Below are 5,925 nucleotides of genomic sequence, written 5' to 3'. Positions count from 1 at the left end.
AAGACATTGTCGCCAAATATGGCGACATGATCAACAACCTTGATATCAAGGACCCGCGCCTAGCGCGCTATTGTATTATCACCGATAACGGCTCAACAAAGGAGGCCGGCGCAGCTGTGTCGCGCCCCATTGTTGAGCCTATAATCGTCTCTTCGGGGAAAACCGCCGCATTAGCGGAAACGGTAATCCCCAATACAATGGTCGATGCCCAGCTGCACTCGACCATTGTTCCTAATCCCATTGTCTCACAGACAATGGAAATAACTCAGGCGAGTGCACCTGCGTCAAACGCCGACGCCGAATGCATGGACACCTCGTCCTCTCGCTCTGCCTCACCCGTCCCAGAGGATGCTCAACCCTCCGAGCCCTCTGACTCCTCTTCCGACGACGACGACTTCACCGTCGTACAGGGAGGTAAGAGGAAAAAGAACAAAAACAACGACAAGGCGCGCAAGACCATCGCCCTTGTCGCATCTCCTCTCCCTAGCCCGCCCGCTGTGTCTACAGCATCCCCCGCCCCGTCACCCTCGACCTCGCAGGTCGCTTCCTCCCAAGGTGCCGCTAAGCCCAAAAGCGCACCAAAAAACAAACCTCCGCCGCCTGTATACTTACAGGACAAGGCAAAATGGACCGAAGTGTCCAAGCTGTGTGTTGATCGTAAGATCAACTACAGATCGGCCTCCAATACCGGCAACGGTATAAAAATCGTCCTCCCTACGTCAGACGACTATAGGGAGATAACTAAAGCGCTAAGAGCGAGGAACATTTCGTTCCACACATACTCCCTCCCCGAGGAAAAACCTCTCCGGGTCGTCATTACCCGTATTCCGAAGGAAATCCCTTCGGATGACATTTTAAGTGACCTTAAGTCACAAAACATCCCTGCGACGCAAGTCCATAGGATGCACCGCACCCGCAGCGGCCACGCCTTCGACATGGTGCTCGTAGTATGCGAGCCGTGTCCTTCTAAAATCCACCCGATTTTTAACATCAAATCGGTGTGTAATTTAACCGGCATCTCAATCGAGAAGCCAAATAGATCTGGCATTGTATCCCAATGCCACCGTTGCCAACTGTGGGGTCACTCACAGCGCAACTGTTTCGCCCAGCCTAGGTGCGTGAAATGCCTAGGCCAACACGGCACCTCCGACTGCCCGCGACCCAAGGACCGCACTCTGTGCACCGAGCCTCCGAGCTGTGTACTCTGCGGCGCCTCAGGTCATCCCGCCAACTACCGCGGCTGCCCAAAGGCCCCAAAAACGTCTCCCAAGCTGGCCAAGCGTGCAAACGCCCGCCAGCTAAGGGAAAGCCCATCAGCGAGGCTACCTACCGCTCAACTTCCCGAGCGTCTCAGCCCACAACGGCCCTCCCCATGGAACCCTCTCAACCATCAGAGAGCCTTTCCAACCCCGAGGCCAACTCAGCCCCAGCCAAGTCCCGCCCCGGTGAATAATCCCACCGCGGCGCCCGCGAGCTTACCTCGCGTCCCTCCCGTCCTTCCCTCCGCGCCCTCCGCGCCCTCCGCAGCTCCTATAGCCGCCAAGCCCGCGCAAGCGCAAGCGATCGCGCCCTCTTCTAGCCCAGTATCAGCGCTCAGTTCTATGAACGTTATACTGAGCACGTTCAGTGTATTCACGAGCGACAGAGCTCAACAACTTTCGAGGGAGATAGTCGCCAGCAATGGCGACCTTATCAAACTCTACTCCGTTATGCAGGAGTATTCAGACGTCGCCCAGGCAGTTCAAAACCTGCCTCACTTTAGGAAATAGAAATGGATAATACATCCAAAATTAAACCCCATTCCCTTAGGCTTGGCTATTATAATGCCAACGGTATTCTCGGCCAACGCGACGAGATTTCCGCCTTCCTACAATCCCATAAGATAGACATTCTTCTCGTACAAGAGACCTTCCTAAAGCCGCGTGTACGCGGCCCTAATATAGCTAACTATAAGTTAATTAGAAATGACAGGATCACACGCCACAAAGGCGGCACGCTTATCTATTATAAAAGATCGCTACATTGTGTAGAGATCACTCCCCCCGACTTAAGCTGCATTGAAGCCTCGATCTGTCGACTAGCCATGTCCCAGCACCAGTCGATCACTCTCGTATCGGCCTACTGCCCTCCCACGTCCTCATCCTTTCAGTCCTACGACCCGATCCTTTTCACGAACGATCTCAGAGCCTTACTAGGCCTGAGCGACTCTGTAATAATAGCAGGCGATCTAAACGCCAAACATCCCGCCTGGAATAGCAACACTACTTCTCCAAGAGGCAGGTTGCTATTCAATCAGTGTGAATCCCTCAACTTCGATGTCATCGCTCCGATGCATCCCACTCACTTTCCTAATATAGTCGACCACCTTCCCGACGTTCTCGATGTAGCGCTCCTCAAGAACGTAAACTTACGTTTACATTCGATCGAGGTACTACACGAGCTCACCTCCGACCACAGACCGGTTCTTGTGGAACTAGCCTCGCGCTCAGGCCCACTCGACCCGGATCGCCCTCCTCCCACCCAGATTGTCACGGACTGGAGAATGCTAAGCGAAAGCTTAAAATCCTCCTCCGCCCAGTTAGAATCAATTCCCGATGAAATCAACTCAGTCGCTGACATGACGGGCGCGATCGGCTCGTTCACCGAGCACGTACAATCCACCGTGGACAAGTGTTCACGTAGAGTTGAAGCGACGAGCTTTCATCGCTTCAAGCTCCCGGATGACGTGCGTGCTCTGGTGACCGAGAAGAACGCGGCTGTCCGTGCCTACAGTACTTTTCCCTGCGACGCTAACAAGTCTCACATGCGTAACTTACAGCGTGCTGTAAAGGAACGCCTTGCTGAGATGCGTCAAACGCGCTGGGACAAGACGCTGAGCGAACTCGAGCCGACTCATCAAGCCTTCTGGCAGCTTCAAAGGAAACTCAAATCCGATGAAGTAGCTTCCACCCCGCCGATCAAACGCCCCGACAATTCCCTCGCCTTCGAGGACGATGAAAAAGCGGAATGTCTGGCCGACAGCCTCGAGGCCCAATGCTCGCCTAGTACCCAACCGGTCGACCCGGCTCACCTACTAAAGGTCGAAGCCGAGGTCGAGCGCAGATCCTCCCTACCACCGCAAGAAGACCCTGACGATCCCTTGCCTCCCGTCACTCCAGACGAAGTGGCAGAGATCATCAAACGTCTCAAACCCCGTAAAGCTCCGGGCCCAGATAGAATAACCAATAAAGTTTTCAAAATCCTACCCGCTTCCCTCGTAATGCTCATGACCGCGATCTTCAATTGCGCCATGACCCATAACCTGTTCCCACAGGCATGGAAAGAGGCAACCGTAATCGGTATTCCCAAACCCGGTAAACCAAAATCAGACCCGTCCAGCTATCGCCCTATCAGTTTACTCAATGTGTTCGGCAAGATCTACGAGATACTTATCTATAAGCGTCTCAAAGATTACGTCGAAGCAAAGAGGCTTATTCCATTAGAACAGTTTGGTTTTCGAACCCATCACTCTTGTGTCCAACAAGTCCACCGCATCGTGGAAGGTGTGAGTCACGGATTCCAACGTGGCCAACTCACCGGTACGATTCTCTTCGATATAGCAAAGGCATTCGACAAAGTCTGGCACAAAGGCTTGATTTACAAGCTTTACCAACTCGGTGTCCCAGACCGTCTCGTCGTCATCTTACGAGACTTTTTGTCGAATCGCACCTTTCGCTATCGCATAGACGGCACTCTTTCTTCGGCCCACCCTATAAAAGCTGGCGTCCCACAAGGCTCGGTACTCTCCCCCATCCTCTTCACGCTATACACTAGCGATATTCCTAAGAACAAGCATGTTCAATTAGCCCTATTCGCCGACGACACGGCAATCTACTGCTCAGGCCGCAGCCCAGCCGCCATAGTGAGACATCTCCAAGCCTATTGCAACACCCTAGGTGTCTGGACTAGGCTATGGAGAATCGAACTCCACCCCGACAAAAGCCAGGCCATACTCTTTTCGAGCCCTCGCCGTAGGCTTCCTCCCGCGCCCCCGTCAGTCACCATGTTTGGTAGGCCGATTCCTTGGAAGGAGCATGCCAAATATCTAGGTGTAATCTTAGACCAGCGCCTCTCATTCGCCGAGCACATACGTAAGGTGCGCTCTAGAGCAGCCTTTGTGTACGGCAGATTGCACTTCTTGCTCAATTCAAAGAGCAAATTATCTCTTAAATGCAAGTTACGCCTCTACGTATCGTGCATACGCCCCGTCATGATGTATGCTTGCCCTGTGTTCGCACAGGCAAGCCATCGCCGCCTTCACAGAATGCAGGCCCTTCAAAACCGTGCTTTACGGAAAATCACAGGAGCTCCCTATTATGTTCGAAATGAGATTCTTCATCTCGACTTAAAAATCCCCACCATCCGCCAGTATATGAAGCGTGCCGCCATACGGTACTTCGAACGCGCTGAGAAACACGATAACTCACTTATCGTGTCAGCCAGTAATTACACTCCCTCCCGCATCAGTAGGATTCGCCGCCCTAGGCATGCCCTTCTAGAACCTGACGATGAGATAACTGTCCTCCAAGAGAGTAGTAAACTCACTAGCACCCTACACAAATACAAACCGCGTTCGTACAAACCTCGCCGCCGAGGTCCGCCGCGACGTCCCGATCTCTGTCCTCCCGACCCTTGCTCATCGAGCCAGCCCGCGAGCTGAGCCAGTAGCTTTAAATTCCCCATTTAATAATAATGATCATATGATCCAGCCTGTCCCTTTGCTGCCTCCCCAGCGACGCCCTAAGCCGAGGTCCGACCCCACAGGGGGTACCCTTAGCGCAGTCGCTTAGTTTATAAGTTGTTTTACGCCCCTGGCTGGAGGCCTTAAATTCTAGGCATCCACAGGGAAAAGTCCGGTTAAGCAGTACACGGCCTCTTAGGCTGAACTGCGAGATGCCATACCAAAAAAAAAAAAAAAAAAAAAATTGGCATCCAGTGACTCCGTTTCTGACTCTCGTCGTGTACGGACGTGTTGCTCTGCGCTCGCCCGTTTACGACTTTTGTCTTTGTTACGCCCGACGTAACGCTCACCGTAGTCGCTCTGCCGACTACAAATATATCAATCCAAAGCTGCTTTTTTCAAAGCGGCGGACGATTATCCTGTTTCTAAAACGTTTGTGTCAAGTAAATTCACTTGACCCCTTCTGGGTAAAAGCCACAGTTTCTTGGTTCTCGGTTGAAACCATACGGTGCCAACGAAGCCGAGAGGGTGTTGACCCAATCACACCCGCCGAACCCCTTCAGGGCAAGGCAGTCAATTGGACGGGAGCTCGGATTTCGGCCTTGGGGGATCTCCTAGTCGTGCCTTGCATCTGGTTTGCTTTCACAGCTACACACCTGGTGTCGGTTGGGTATCTCTATACCCTTCGCACTAGACTGGCTAGGGCCCGTTCGCACAATAAGACTGGCGAACGGTTTACAAGCTTAGGGCTCACCAATAGGTACTCACCTCCCTGCCTATACCCGGCAGGGAGGGTTACACATCCCCGGGCCCATCCACCCGGGGAGATAGGAAATAGGTCTTAGGTTTTTATAATTAGGCCCCCATCTCTTTTAGCTCGGTAGCCCTCTTCCCTCACGGGAAAATGACTACCGAAGTCTATAAATTCTTCTTCGAGGTCCTCCTCAAGGACCAAGACATTGTCGCCAAATATGGCGACATGATCAACAACCTTGATATCAAGGACCCGCGCCTAGCGCGCTATTGTATTATCACCGATAACGGCTCAACAAAGGAGGCCGGCGCAGCTGTGTCGCGCCCCATTGTTGAGCCTATAATCGTCTCTTCGGGGAAAACCGCCGCATTAGCGGAAACGGTAATCCCCAATACAATGGTCGATGCCCAGCTGCACTCGACCATTGTTCCTAATCCCATTGTCTCACAGA

This window comes from Helicoverpa zea, chromosome 16 (genome assembly GCF_022581195.2).
Source record: "Helicoverpa zea isolate HzStark_Cry1AcR chromosome 16, ilHelZeax1.1, whole genome shotgun sequence".
Lineage (NCBI taxonomy): Eukaryota > Metazoa > Arthropoda > Insecta > Lepidoptera > Noctuidae > Helicoverpa > Helicoverpa zea.
The sequence above is the reverse complement of the archived record's forward strand: the minus strand, read 5'-3'. Positions refer to the sequence as shown.